The sequence below is a fragment of the Rhinopithecus bieti genome, unplaced genomic scaffold (assembly GCF_001698545.2).
Source record: "Rhinopithecus bieti isolate Rb0 unplaced genomic scaffold, ASM169854v2 scaffold_11241, whole genome shotgun sequence".
Taxonomy (NCBI): Eukaryota; Metazoa; Chordata; class Mammalia; order Primates; family Cercopithecidae; genus Rhinopithecus; species Rhinopithecus bieti.
This window is the reverse complement of record NW_016806652.1, coordinates 107,067-123,426: the sequence shown is the minus strand read 5'-3', so window position 1 is coordinate 123,426 and position 16,360 is coordinate 107,067.

The window sequence follows — 16,360 nt, the reverse complement described above, 5'->3', positions numbered from 1 at the left end:
AGCCTGTGGCAGATTTGGTATTTACAAATAACTGCCCTAATGATTATTCCACATCTGGAAAAACATGTTATGCATGCTAAAGAAATTGGACATTTAAAATTTTTTGTAGGAGTTACACAATTGACTAGTAAGTGTTGAGAAACTGTCACTCTTTTCTTGGTAATTACATCAATCAACCTTATGAGGTGCAAAATAATTATTACTTAAAATAAGACAGTTGAGGTGGAACAGGAGGCAGTGGTTTACATGGTTTGTTTGAGACATGCTAAGGGTGAATGTCCATTAGACACTAACACTAGATGTAGAGCACACATTGTTATGTTCTGTCCTGGAGTCTGGAGGGAAAAGCTCAGCTAGAAGTATTTTTGGAGTGTTTCTCAACCTAGAGGTGGTATTTAAAGCCAGAGATCATCAAGGGAATGAGAGTAAATGGAAAACAGTCCAAGAAATTGGCCTAGGGCACTCCAAAGTTTAGAACCTCCCTCAATTTTAAGGAGTAAATAGTTTAAGGAAAGACTGTGGGCTGCAAGACTTGCTGGGAGACCTGGCTTGAGAAAGCCTCTTGATGGGGTTAATGTGGCCGCCAGAGTAAGAGCAGTTGAGAGTAAAAGTGTTAGTGTGTCCAGGTCAAAAACCACTGTCCTCAAAATGCTTTCACCAGCGTATCCCAAGTTTTCAAAAGAGTTGTCTGAAATGCAAATTTATGTCCTTATGATTAGCTGATTTACTTCGTACCCCTAAAAGCTATGTAAAAGAATTACATGTCTTTGTAAGACTTGTTCCTAACATTTACTAAAGTTTGAAAACATTGTGCAATTTTGCAAACACTGTTTCCAAGAGATTGTGGGATTTTGGAGAGTTTGCTTTATTAGATGTATTATTCATCATTTTGATCTTAATTTGAGATCAATATGTAATGCCTTTAAGGCATTTTGTCTTTTATACTTATAAACATGCCTTATTTTATGTATGAAACACTTTAAAAGATCAAGTATAATAAATTAATAGTATATTTTTGGAATCTAAGAACATTCTCTAAAGATAGGTTTGGTATTTAGGGGAATCCGATCAGTCAATGGTGTCCTCAATGTCCTGTCCCACCACAGCCCAATAGGGTCAGTGCTGTAACTGGGCACACATCAGAAGTCCAGGCCTGACTCTCAGCTCTAGCGTTTCTTAAAACATTGTGGAGAGAGTTTTCTTTTATGTACAACATATAATTATCCAAAAAGTGGTGCCAGTGTGTTCTTCCAAGCATACATGTACTCAACCCCCGCTTCTAATCCTCTTCCATATCTGACTGCTAATCATTTCTCCTGGGTGGGTGCCCTCCCTCCTCACTGAACACCCCTCCCACAGGGATGCCTCATTCCTAGGCTCTGGAAAGGAGCCTAGGAATCTGATCCCCACACTGCTGGAGGAAGCTCATGGATTCCTAGTCATCCTGTCAGTATCCCTCACCCTCCAGACTCCATGCTGTGTGTGTTCTTCTTCCTCAAATAGCTAAGATGCACCGATATATACCTGTCACCAGCTCCTTATTTAGGAGTTGGAAATCATCCATGCCCACCTAAAAATGTCTATAAAATGGTTGTCATCATCTCCCACCCCCTGATCCTAACTTATACGCAAATCACCATTTTGAGCTAATGAGTCAGAAGGAAAGAAAACATACAATAATGGAGACTAAAGTAGGTAAAGAATCTTTAGAAGAGAGCACTGATTTTTTTCAAAGAGAAAACAAATTTATTGTCTTTCCCTTATGGCTTATGGACTTGTATTCGGCTAACTGAAGTCTCTAAGCAGAGTAGATTTAGCCAGTCACCAGCACAAAAACGTCCTCTGTGTCACCATCCACACACAGGGGTTCTGGCAGGGGAACTCATGCAAGTCCTCCATGTTACTATTCATCTGAAAATGGATAATCAGGGTGGCCAGCAAGACTGAAGAAAGAAAGAATAATGCACGATATAAATTGCAATGATTCCATCACTGGGGGGTAGCACAGTGATTTCTAGGAAGCTGCCATTAGTTTGGATGTTAAGAAATTCATATTCTGATTGCTGGAGAATCTGCATTTTTTTAAGAGCATGACTTTATAGTATCTGTATTACCAAAATAATGAATTATTCAATTATACTCCCCTTCCTGGAACTTAACACATAAAACACAAAGTCAGGTGCAGTGGTTCATGTCTGTAATCCCAGCACTCCGGGAGGCCAAGGTGACTGGATCCCCTGAAGTCAGGAGTTTGAGACCAGCCTGATTAACATGGTGGAACCCTGTCTCTACTAAAAAATGCAAAAATGAGGCAAGTATGGTGGCAGGCATCTGTAATCCCAGCTACTTGGGAGGCTGAGGCACGAGAATCATTTGAACGCAGGAGGCAGAGGTTGCAGTTAGCTGAGAACACGCCATTGTACTCCAGCCTGGGCAACAAGAGCAAAACTCTGTCTCAAAACAAACAAACAAACAAACAAAACAAAACACACACACAGTTAAATGTTCAAACACATTCCTGTCCTTCTGCCTAGAGAGCAAAAAGTCGTTCTGACCTTTTCTATTTCAAATTCTCAGTGAAAGTAGGAACTCTTTCTGCCCTACTTTGAAGAAGAGGTAACTTATATGCTCATCACTAATAAATAATTTTGAGTGTGAATGGCTACTGGTAGCAATTAGGCTGTCCTTTATTACTTTATTTATTACCTAGTGCCTGCCTACCATACGAAATATACTTGGTTAGTTTCAGAAATGTAAATACCCAATACCAAAATACCCAATGTTCTGAGTTTAACTATTTAATAGATTATGAAGAGAAAGGCTGGCAGTCTTACAAAAAGAGGGAATGGGTATCTCCTTACCCATTCAAATGCTTGGACAAGGGCATCGTTCCTCCTAGACCAAAAATGATTCATCCTATAGTTACCCCGGAACATCCTGAATTGTAGAGATCAGCTGCAGCCATGTCCTGAATCAGCTTATGGACTGTTGCTTCTCAAAAAATTCTTACAAATACCAAAGTAAACACATATAAGATCACTTTAATGTCTGAAAAGGTGGTACCCACCAGGAGCTGTGTTAAGCCACCATATATGTTGTTGGTTGGAAACATAATTATCACCCCTGATAGTCAAACTACTGAATGCAATAATTGCAAATTGTTTACGTGCATTGATGCTACATTTGATCCAAAAACAAGTGTTCTCCTGGTCAGGGTCAGGGAATGGGTATGGATACCAGTTTCTTCACACTGCCCCTGGGAATCTTTTCCTTCTATTCATATAGTCAATGAAGTCCTTAAAGGGATTCTTAAAAGAACTAGGAGATTCACTTTTACTCTCATTACCATGATTGCAGGTTTAATTGCTGTTACTGCAACAGCAGGTACTGCTGGAGTAGCCATTCACAACTTGGTCCAGACCACGCATTATATGGAAACAAGGCAAAAAAAATTCCACCAGACTTTGGAATTCTCAGGCTCAGATTGATCAAAAACTGGCCAATCAAATTAATGATCTCTGCCAGAGTGTCATCTGGTTGGGAGACAGAATGATGAATTTAGAACACTGAATGCAACTACAATGTGATTGGAATACTTCTGATCATTGCATAATGCCTTATGCTTACAAGGAAGATCAACATAGTTGGGAAAAAGTCTAAAGGCATCTAAAAGCCTGGGATGATCATTTAACCTTAGACATTTCAACACTGAAGGAGCAAATTTTTGAGGCTTCCTAGGCTCATTTAACTACCGTTTCTCGTTCTGACATATTTGAAAGAATTACAAAAGAACTATCTGATCTAAATCCTTTCAAGTGGATCAAACCCATTGAAGGTTCACTTTTGTTACTGGCATTACTAATACTGGTGTGTTTATGTTGTTTACTTTTAGTCTGCAGGTGTCTCCACAGAGTCTGACAAAAAGCTCGAAGCCAGAGACAAGCAATGATGGCAATGCCAATCCTAATTAATAAAAAGGGGGGAGATGTGGGTGAAGGATTACCCAGGTGCTGAGGCAAGGGACTGAAGGCACAAACTGTTTCAGTGTAATAAAGAAAATAGTTAGAATAAGAATAGTTATAATACAAATTAGATACAGAAAGGATCATGGACATTATCAATAATTAGTATAAACAATATTAATCATTAGCTTTTAATATTACTTTTTGTTGTATTGCTACTATAACCAAGGAATAACCAGCGGGTATAGGGTCAGGTGCTGAAGAGACATTGTGAGAAGTAACCTAGAAGGCAAGAGGTGAGCCCTCTGTCATGCCTGCATAAGGTCCGCTTGAGGGCTGCTTGGTCAAGCAGTAATGCCAATGTCTTGGAAGACACCCAGTACTTAGCAGACCATGAAAGGGAGTCTCCTTTCCTTGGAGGAGTCAGGGAACACTCTGCTCCACCAGCTTCTTGTGGGAGGCTGGATATTACCCAGGCCTGCCTGCAGTCATCCGGAGGCCTAAACCCCTCCCTGTGGTGCTGTGCTTCAGTGGTCATGCTCCTTGTCCACTTTCATGTTCCTCCTGCACTCCTGGTTCCTCTTTGAAGTTCTTAGTAGATAATGGTAGAAGAAATAGTGAAAGGCTTAAAGTCGTTGATATTTCTTATAAGTGCATAGAAGAAAACATTGACCTGTGCTGCCTTCCCTCTCTGCTTTAGCTACCTAAAAGGGAAGGGCCCCCTGTCCCATGATCACATGACTTGCTTGACCTTATCAATCACTTGGACGACTCACCCTCCTTACTCTGCCCCTTGTCTTCTATGCAATAAATATCAGTGCGCCTAGCCATTCGGGACCACTACAGGTCTCTGCATCTTGGTGGTAGTGGTCCCCCAGGCCCAGCTTCTCTTTATCTCTTTGTTTTGTGTCTTTATTACTTACAATCTCTCATCTCCACACATGGGGAGAACACCCGCAAAGCCCCATAGGGCTGGACTCCACACTATATACACACAGATGGCAACAGATTAAGGGAAGAGACATACACTAGGCCATCTAAGCTACGGAAGAGAAACTAGAATGTGGATTTTTGAAATAGTAAGGTATTTAAAAACCATTGGTTATTTGGGAAAATAAAAAAAGTGTACACACAGTAAAAGTAAGTGCATGTTCAGAAAAGAACTGAGAAGGCCTTAAGGTTTTATGTAGGGCTGATACCAGGACTGAACATGGCAAGCAAAATGACTGATGATAGTCATGACACAGAACAAATCCATATGGAGTGAGAAAGAGATTTATTTGTTCAAACACCTGTTGGGGTGATCAGACCCAACACCAGGTTGTGGGGGCAATGAAGTCTGCTGGAGTCAAAGGAATGAGAAAAAGACCAGTTTGAGAGAGAAAGTGGGAATGGGGGGCCATCGTGAGTGTGGAGGCTGCAAAGGCCCTGAGCTCTGGGAGCCCATGCTATTTATTGGTGCTCAAACAAACAAACAGGTGGTGAGGATGTCGGGGTTGAAAAGAAACAGTGTATCAAGTAAATGAGAAACATATGGCTGCTTGAAAGAAGGGGAGCGCTAGAAGCAAGGTGCCAGCAAGTCTAGCAGACCTGCAAGCCCTGGCTCAGCTTCTCTCCAAACACTCAGCTTTTCTCCCAACATGCCCCGCTTCTCTTTTTTGTAAAAACTGCTATAGCGATCATTATTATTACCATAAGGTGGCCTCTTTTTTTAAATTAACTGAGCAAGGCAATTGCAGGCTGTGCAGCACTTAATTGCTGGTTAGTGATCCAGCTTCATTTTTCTTAGCCCTTATTCAAAATACAGTTGCTCTGGGTTGAAGGCTTCTCACATAGCTCCCCTTTCCCTTTTACAAGAGGACCCTTAATCCTAGGGGTTGCAGAAGGATGAAGGTCCGTCTTCTGCAACATCTTTGTGCTGAGTAGGGGTAATGATACTCCTAACTATTAGGGTCTCTTGTATTCAGGATAGAGAGGAGTTCAGTCAGAAAGCATTAGTCCTTTAAGCATCTATAGGTAAAACCTTGGCAATCCAGTAGTTTCTCAGCATGGCTTATACTGGGGCAACCCAGTCCATGGTTGTACACATCTTGAGGGTACCTACATGGTTTGTTCATCTCCTGCAAAATACAAGCATACCCTCACCTCCATGTTAGTAAATCTACTGAAACAGAAGCAAAAACTTCTGTGGCTGTAGCTGGGAGGCATACTATTGCTGAAGCATTGGTAACTCAGCTTCTGCCTCTTTGGTTAATTACTGTGGGGTAAAACTTACGATTGATAACGCGAAAAAGGCCGCTTCTAACAGAAGGCACAGAGACAGCAAATCGACGCTTAAAAGCAATCCTTGTAGTCCCAGCTACTCAGGAGACTGAGGCAGGAGCATGGCGTGAACCCGGGAGGCGGAGCTTGCAGTGAGCCGAGATTGCATCACTGCACTCCAGCCTGGGCGACAGAGTGAGACTCCGCCTCAAACAAAAAAAAAAAAAAAAAAAAAAAAACAATCCTTAACCCTTCAATTTACACTGTACAGGTGGGCCCACTAGATGCTGTGGGTCATAATAGATCTTCAGATGTTTGGTGGGCACCCACACAGGTAGCTGATTGTCGCCTGGAGAGACACAAACAAATCATCTTCCCCATAAAATTATCTTTCCTTTTTCCCAGCCCTTTGTATGTGCATCCCTCCCCCATATATCTTGTTCCGGCTTTTTATTTTCCTTTTGTCCTGTCAGGTGTTGTTCAGCTGCAGGTCATGGGTTGAATCACAGGATTAACAGTCCTTAAATCTGTTAACATTCTCCATTTCCCTGATTTTTTCTTAATGACAAATACAGGAGAATTCCAAGGGGAGAAAGTAGGCTCTGTATGTCCCTTTTGCAATTGTTCCTGCACCAGTTCTTTTAAAGCCTCCAGGTTTTCCCGTTTCGGTTGCCATTGCTCCACCCAAACCGGTTTGGCAGTTAGCCAAACAAGAGGAATGGGAGCCGGAGGCTCAACAATGGCCTCTCCTAAAAATGACACCCCAATCCGGTCCGATCTGTTTGCCCTTGTAATTCTAAAGGTTCTGATTGGCCTTTTTTTATCTTTTCTTAGTCCTTTTCCCAGGTGATATCCCATAGTTTTCATCATTTGTCTACTATTATTACTATATTGATCTGTAGGAATAGATATTTCAGCTTCCCATTGTTGCAATAAGTCTCTACCCTATAAATTGACAGGAATAGGTGTAATGATTGGCCGAATTGTCCCTTCCTGACAATCCCACCCTTGACATGGTAAAAATCAAGGAACTCTGAAAAACTTCCGAGGCAGCTCCCACTCCAACAATACCAATGGATGCCTTTCGCTTAGGCCAGTGCTGGGGCCATTGATTTATAGCAATAATAGAGACATCAGCTCCAAATATCTACTAGTCCTTCAAAATATTTTCCCTGAATAGTTACTGTGCAAATAGGTCTTTTTTCAGACACTTGATTAACTCAATACACAGCCTTTCCTGCTGGATTAGTACTACCAAAGCCTCCTGTTCTTTTCACTGTGCTGTTTCCTAGTTTTATGTAAGGTAACAGCCACAAATGAGCAATTCTTTCTCCTGCGGAGGCAGACCATGGAGGGACTAATAACTAATTGAATTTATCCGGTATAACAAGAGTCAATTATTCCCGTATGCACAGTGACACCTTTTAAATATAGACCAGACCTTCCAAGTAACAGACCAACTGTTCCTGAGGGTAAGGGTCCCCTAACTCCCATGGGGACCTTCTTTGGTGATTCCCCAGGAAGTAAGCAAATGGGAATTGCGCTGTAGAGATCTACAGAGCACTTCCTGCTGAGGTGGGAGATAATTGTACAGTTGTAAAGGCACTTGCTGTGCTGGGTATGCCTTGGTTTGTTGAGGGGCCTGAGGTGGGCCCTTCTTCCCGTTTCCTGAAAGAGGTTGTCCATCTTTGCCAAATTTAGAATGACACCGACTTGCCCAGTGATTGCCTTTCTTACACCAGGGACATATACTGGGACTTTTCCATTGATTGATGATACTAGTTCTTGCCTTTTGATTTCCTTTTCTACATTCCTTTCTTGTGTGCCCAAGTTGCCCACAATTAATGCAAAAGCCTGAGAAATGGGGCATATTCTTTCCTACTCTTAATCCAGCTATAGCCTGAGCTAAAAGAGTAGACTTATTTAAGTTACCTCCAATGCCACTGCAAGCCTTAATACATTCAGCTAAATGAGCCTTCCATCTCAGGGGTCTAATAGCAGTTTGACACCCTGCATTAGCATTATTATATGCAAGAAGTTGTATTACAACATCCAGAGCCGTTTTATCAGTTGTGGCTTTCTACACAGCCTCTTGGAGCCGAGCAATAAAATCAGCATATGGTTCTTTAGGTCCTTGTCAGACAGAACTGAAAGAAGGACATTGTTCCCCTGTAACATTTATCCTTTCCCATGCCCATAAGCACATGCAGCTGAACAATGGCAACATCCTCCATTACTGCTTGATTCTCCAATCGACCCCAATTAGGGACAACTCCTGTTAACTGTTCAAAGGAAACAGGCACAGGTGGCTGTGTTTGTGTGTTTTCCCTTGCCTGAGTTTGAGCTTCATTAACCCACCAAGTTTTAAACTGTAAATACTGAGAGTGAGAATGGATTTTGTCAAAGTATCCCAATTATATGGTATTAATCTATTATCAAGAGCCAAATTTTTAAAATAAAGTTTGCACAAAAGGAGAGTTTGGTCCATATTGACTAATGGCTTGCTTACATTCCTTTGGTAACTTAAATGGAAAAGTGACCCAATTAGCTATAGTCTGTCCTCCATGCTGAATTATAGTAATGGGAAATTGCCATGTTTCAAGGTCTCCCTTGGCTCTAACTTTTTGAATAGAATTTTCTATAGCACCACCAATTGCTCCAGGTTTTATTGTTGCAACTACAGGAGCAGTAAATTTTTCAGCTAATTTATTTTCTCCCCCATTAAGGGGAGAGGGAAGAGGTGGCCATTCACTTAATTCAGCAGGTAGAGCCGATGGGCCAGTAAAACATACTTTCTTTAGTTTTCCTTTCTTTTCTTTAATATCCTCTGGTAGCTGTTCCTCACACTCAGAATCTGAAGTTAGTTTTTACACTCGTCCTCCTCTTCCTTATCTGAATTTGCCTCCTTATCTGTTTGAAATAGCTCAAGACCTGTCTTTATTAACACCCACATTAACCAAATGGAAACTGGAATTTCTGCTCTCTCTTTATACACCTTTTTAAAATCTCTTCCAGTTCTCTCCCATTCATCTAACTCCATAGTCCCTTGTTCAGGAAACCATGGGCAAAACTGCTTTACTGTACTAAAGAGTGATAACAAATTCTAGTACTAACCTTCACTCCCCCTTTTTGTAATAAATGCCTTAAGAAATTTAAATAGGCAGAATGTCTGCTTTCACTTTGTCCCATTGTTACCCTGGTTCTTCTCAGTGCTCAGCTTTCCTGCCGAGCTTCTTTTAGATGTCCAGGGGTGTCCTTTGATGATACATCCTCTGCTTTCATATGCTCTAGCATTCCTTCACCGGGGTCTTCATCGCCCCACATTGGGTAGCCAGGAATGTTGGGGTGATCAGACCTAACACCAGTTCACGGGGTTGACAAAGTCTGGCAGAGTCAAAAGAATGAGAAAAAGACAGTTTGAGAGAGAAAGTGGGACCAGGCGGCCATCCTGAATATGCAGGCTGAGAAGGCTCCAAGCTCTGGGAGCCCACGCTATTTATTGGTGCTGAACCAAACAAACAAACAGGTGGTGAGGATGTGCGTGTTGAAGTAAACAGTGTATCAAGTGAATGAGAAACATATGGCTGCTTGAAATAACGGGAGTGCTAGAAGCAAGGAGCCAGCAAGTCTAGTAGACATGGAAGGCCTGCCTCAGCTTCTCTCCCAACACTCAGCTTTTCTCCCAACACTCAGCTTTTCTCCCAATAAATACTCAATTAAATAAAATAACAAGGCATACAAAGAAATAGAAAAATATAGTATATTATAAGAAAGAAAATCAATTGGCTGAAATCATTCCTGAAGAGCTACAGACATTGAAATTCATAGAAGACTTACACAACTGCAATAAGTATACTAAAATTGCTAATGAAAAAATGTGGAGAAAAACTGTCAGAAATCTGAAAAAAACATATAAAAATGACAATATGATTACTGATACAGAAATTTTTTTTAAATTATTTTTTTTTAAAATGTTGGAGCTGAAAATATAACTGAATTGAAAAACTCACTAGAAGGTTTCAACAGGAGATTTTTGGCAATATGAACATATAATTAACATATGTAGTGATAGAACATTTAAAATTCTTGAGTTGGCTGCTCTCACAGTTTGGAGCTTAAGGCCTGTGGCTTTTCCTGGCTGAAGTTGCAAGCTGCTAATAGATTTAAAATTCTGGAATGTTGAGGGGTAAAGCCTTGCTCCCACTGCTTTGCTATGCAGTGCACCCATGGGGATACTCTGCAGAGCTCCAACCACATATTTCTACTTAACATTGACTAAAAGAAGCTCTCTGTGGGGGCTCCAGCCTTTCAGCAGGTTCCTGTCTGAACATTCAGGATTTCTAATACAGCCTCTGAATTCTAGGTGAAAAGTGCCAAGCCTCAACCACTCATGTACCACAAAGGGCTCAGGCTCCAAACTCTCCTCATCTGTTTCTCTCTCTCTACTCACGATTGCCTCCAGTGAGCAGGTGTGTCTCCTGTCCCTTCCCAAGGCTCAAAGGACAAGGCGGCTAGCACATGGGGGCTTGTGTCTGACTAGCATAGGTTTGCGTAGTTGATAAGAATTCCAACTTTCCACAGCTGGTATACAATCTGGTGAAAAAATCTGATCTCAGGAGACCACAGGAATTCTCAGTCTTATGAGAGGAACATGAGGACAGGGACATGGGAGCCAGCACTCACATTGAAACTAAAATAAATTTTAAAATAAATAAATACAAATTTATACTGGCAGCAGTGTTTGTCCTGAGGAGGTTCCTTGTTTTGTTGACTCAATTCTCTGGGTTGAGAGGTTTCTATGTGAACAATAAGGGGTATACTTGAACCTCACAGAGGTTTGTGGGTGAGGGCTATGGAGGCTAACAGTCAGTTTGCATTGTTGTGGAAACAGTTTAGCAGCAGAAGCTGTGCAGGAGGGAATAGGAAGAACAGGTATGCTGTGGAGGAGGAGGAGTCACTGTTGATACCCTGGGAGGAAATTTTTGGAAAAAGCCAGAGATTCCTAAGGGAATATATAGGAAATTTTAATTATAACACTGGATAAAATTTACAACCAATGAAATTTTAAGTAAAACCAACTTTGCTCATAGTGTTTTCATAGAAAGAACTCTGTCTGAAGAGACAACTGTGTCCTGAACGTTGACTCACAATAAGTGGTGGTTCCACTGAGCACTTTTTGAGATCCCTGCCTCTTCTGCACTTTTTGTTATTTTAATATTTATCAATACTATAGTCAACCCCTGCAATCCACTGGGGTTCATGCTCTCAGTGTGACTCAGCAGTTTTAACCTCCCTCAGACTTCTTGTTATGGTCGTAACAGATTTCTATTAAATTTAAACTAATCATAAATTGTTCCCTCAGTGAATCACTGGGGGTGGGATTGACAGAGATGGGGGGTCCATATGCTTAGGAAAGTGGATGTAATTGGGCTGTACCAATGAGGAGTCTGTGAAAGGGAGGGAAGTTCTGTGTCTACAGAACACAGAGAGAAGTTACATTACTACAGGTGGAAATTAGGGGCCCCTGGGGACATCCAATTTCAATCTTTTTTTTACCTAATTTGGGACATAACTGTCAAGTATGTTTTCCTTTATACTGGAAAATAATGGCAAAAATGAAATCTCCTGCCAATCTACAAAACTCCTCTATACAAATGTAGCAAAGAAAGAAAATAATTTTCTTATTCAAAAGGCATTAAACCACACTGCAATGTGTACCATAGGTAAGGTCTAATGAAACTACAGGCCACTGGAGCCTTAGACCCTGCCACTTTGTTGACACCTACTGGGCAACCAAAGGAACTAGTGCACAACTGCCTAGCGGTTATAGATCAAGAGTCTTCCAGTCAACCAGATCTGAAGGACACAGCCCTCCAGGGTGGAGACTGGATGCTCTTTGTGGACAGAAGCAGCCTAGTCACCAACAGAAGGAGGAATGCTGTCTAGGCTATAGTGACTGTCTTGGAGGTAATAGCTGCAAGAACTCTCCCAACAGGGACTTCTATGCAAAGGCTGAGTAAATCGCCCTTATGAGAGCCTTGCAGCTGTCCAAAGGTAAGAGAACCAATATCTAAACTGATTCCAAATATTCTTTCATGATAGTCCATGCACACAGAGCTATTTGCAAGAAAAGGGCACTGATAACGGCAGATAATACTAAAATTAAATACGCAAAGCCATGTTGGAGCTATTGGAGGTGGTGACAACCCCAAGAGAAATAGCTGTGATGCATTGTCCAGGCCATCAGCACAGGAATTCCAATCTAGCTAGAGGGAATGCTTTCACTGACTGCACAGCCAGGCACCCAACCTACAGCAGTACTGAGGTTCAGGCACCTTAAATTCCCCAAACAGTTCTGACAGCTTTCAAATCCCAGGATACTCTTGAGGATAAAAAGGTTGCCAAGGACAGAGGATGTATTCAAGATAAGAAGGGTTGAAAAGTAAATGATGACGGCCTGGTGTGGGTGCCAACACACCTTGTTCACCCAATGCCAAAATATACTCATGATAGCATGCATTTTGGATGAGATGCCTCATTAACTTTCATCTAAAAATATATAAAAGGAAAAGGACCGAAGGCTCACTTGGAAAGTATAACACAACATTGCGACCTTTGTGCTGAAAACGAGCCCAGTAACCATAGCAGAGGACAGCCTGGACGATAGGAGAGAGGTTTTGCATTGGCAAAATAAATTTCTAAATTGACTGGGGCACGTCTCAGATATTTGAGACTCACAATACCTAAAGAAATTAAAAGCAGAAACTAAAATAGATATATTTGAAGCAATGTTATTATTCACTATAACCTTATTCATGATAATCCTATTCACAATAATCAAAAGGTAGAAATGCAAGTGAGCATCAGCAAATAAAAGGATAAACAGAGTGTAGTGTATACATGCAAAGGGACATTATTTAGTTTTGAAAAGAAAGGAAATTCAGATACGTGCAGTAATAATGTTGAACCTTGCGGATATTTTATTAAGCTAAATTAACCAGACACAAAATGACAAATACTGTATGAGTCCAACTATGTGAGGTGCCTAGAATAATTAAATGCAAAGACAGGAAGTAGAATGGTGGTTGCCAGAGGATGAAATAAGGGGAAATGGGTAGTTGTTGTTTAATGAGTAGAGTTTTAGGTTGGGATGATTAAAATTGTAGTATATGTATACTGGTGATGCTTGCTCAACAAGGTGGAGGGACTTAATACTGATAAATTATTGTTTTAAACTGGTTAAATGATGAATTGTATGGTATATATATTTTACCACACTAAAGAAAAGGTTTAATGACAAATGACAAAGTTAGGCTACATTGAAGATCTACTCCCACTTCCTTCTTCCCTAGACCCTGGAGAAATGCAGAGATGCAGGTTTAACCAAGTCCATCAGGGTGTCCAGTATCAATCACTACCTGCTGGAACTGATCCTCAGACAAGCCAGGACCCAAGTACAAGCCCACCTACAACCAGATGAGCCCTCAGGGCCACTGGGGCCTTCTCTGACTTTGTGCTCTTCACACACTTCCTTACATTAGAATAATGGAATTGTTCAGAATGTTGTGCTTTAATTTTTTAAGAGAATGTCAAAGGCTAGCCATGACACCGTTATGTGTATTTCTTTTTAATTTAACTTTCCCATAAAATATTAAATAATGTAATTTTCAGAATTAGTATCAGAATGTTTCATTAAATATTAAATAATATAATTATTCAGAATTGGAATTAATATGTAATTTAGGTCCCCAACACCTTTTTATTTTCCAATATTGTAACTTTTATTTTCAGTTCAGGGGTGCACGTGCAGGTTTGTTTATAGGTAAACTCATGCCATGGGGTTTGTTCTACAGATTATTCCGTTACCCAGGTATTTAAGCTTGGTACTCATTAGTTATTTTTTCAAAATTCTCCCCTTGTCCAATTGATTAAGATTAGGTTAGAGGCAAGAACCTCACTAGAGTGCATTCAAAAAAAGTGCTAAGAAGAGAAAAATTAGATACACAAAGTGTAGGAAAGTATTCAAAAATGGGTTATAATACAACCTGAGAATTTGATTGTAAAGTGCCCTGAGAAAATAAATGAAAGTCAACATGACCAATTTTCTTTAGAAGATGGCGAAAACCAGCAACATGACCTACCATGCTACTTAGGAAGAATTATAGTGGAAAGAGAAAAATTGCTGATGCATGAGAGGAATGAGAATTGCTGGAATCATGTATTGAATTCATTCCTGTTTCTAGCTGTAAAAAAATTATCACCCAAAATGTTGTGGGACTGGAAACACCATAATTAAATTTTCTCACGGTTCTGGAGATCAGAATTCCAAAATCTGGTTTTAACAGGCTAAAGTCGAGGTTGTCCACAAAAGGTCTGCATTCTTCTTGAGGGTCTTCGGGCGAAAATGCTTTTCTGGCCCGTTTCCGGTCAAGGCTGTGTTCTTGGCTCATGGCACTTACTCTATCTGAAAGACCAAACTGCATTGGCATCTTAGGATCTGTGCGTCCTATGTGTCTTTCCTTAAAACCCACATTGTCCTCTTCGATATGTGAGCCCTCCTGAGGTCCCACTTGTTAAGGAATTTTGTGATTACACATGGCCTCATACAGATAGATTCAGGAAAAACTCAATCACTATTCTTATGATCCCTTAATATAATCACATCTGCAAGTTTGTTTTGCATGTAAGGTAACACTAAAGTCACCAGATTCCAAAGATAACAGGCACATGAGTTATTGATACAGGAAGAGCGGGCTGAGGAGGCGGAAAGCATTAATTAGAAACCTATTGTACCAGCTTTGTGGAGAACCTTAGAAGCAAGATAAGCCTTAATTTCTTAGCCTTGCTTTTTTTAAAAAAATGTTAGAAAAGTACATATCACCAAGCCACTAGGCCCTGAAAAAATCAAGATTTCATCTCAGATAAAAGAAATAAAAAAACCTTTCTTTAGCTCTGTATCATTTATACCTATCCATATGACCCCCTTCTAGCATATAGTCTCTTTATTTCCTCCCATGATTTGTGGACATTTATTTCACTGTACATGCAGAAAACTCCAGCATTTCTGTTCTTTACATTCTCAACAACTGAAAGTTTCTACTCATACCTAGATTATACTTGAGGCAAATACTTCCATGTTAGAACTTGTACCGACAAGGAAGTACTTATAACTGCTCTATGAACCTTTAACACACTTCATACTAATGAAGCCTCTTTCTCTTTGATTTTCACTACACATCAGTTCATCAAGTTCTTCATTCATTAAGGGTTGCAGTCATTGGGTCTCTCATCTTTCCTCTTTCCATTCTGTCAATCTCCACACAGGTTTACATATTCAGATTTGCTTACATAATAAACTAAATTGAAATCCTCAGAGTACACTCATTCTCTCTAGATTTCTCCTTTAGGTTTTCTGCTGGTTGGGGTCTCTTTTCCCTTTTACCTGTTGATCTGTGCTTGTGGCAACCAAACTGGATCAATGTGCGTACAGCCAGAACAAATTGCCTTGCTTGTATTTTTGTAGACCATCTTGCCAAAAGCTAAAATCCTACACCAGAGGTTGTTATTCATTTGATCTGTAGTAAAGTCTAGGTATTACTATGTTTTATTTATTTTGTTTTTGAATTTGTATAAAATTAAGCTTTACAAGTGCAGTTTGGTATGTGGATACATTGCACAGTGGTGAGGTCTGGGCTTTTAGTGCAGCTATTACCTGAATAATGTCCATTGTATTTACCCAATAATTTCCCAGCCTCCCAGCCTTCTGAGTCTCCACCAGTGGAAGAAAGAGTATCCAGTGGGCAGGTATTAAGTGCCTATAGGTGTGCCTAGGCATGGGGTTGGGAAACCTCTGCTCTTTGATGAATTTTAAAGAGGCTATTTGGGTTTTCTTGTAATTGTTTTTGTTGGGTTGAGTTCGTTGTAAATTTTGGATGTCAGTCCCCTGTTAGATTCACAGTTTGCAATTATTTTTCCCCATTGTGTAGGTTGTCTGTTCTCTGTTGATTTTTTTTTTTTTTTGCTTTATTTGTTTAATTAAGTCATATATGTCTCTTCCTCTTTTCTCATTTGCGTTTTTGAAATCTCAGTCTGAGTTCCTTGCCAAGACCTACTTAGGAAATTTTTGCCCCAATAAA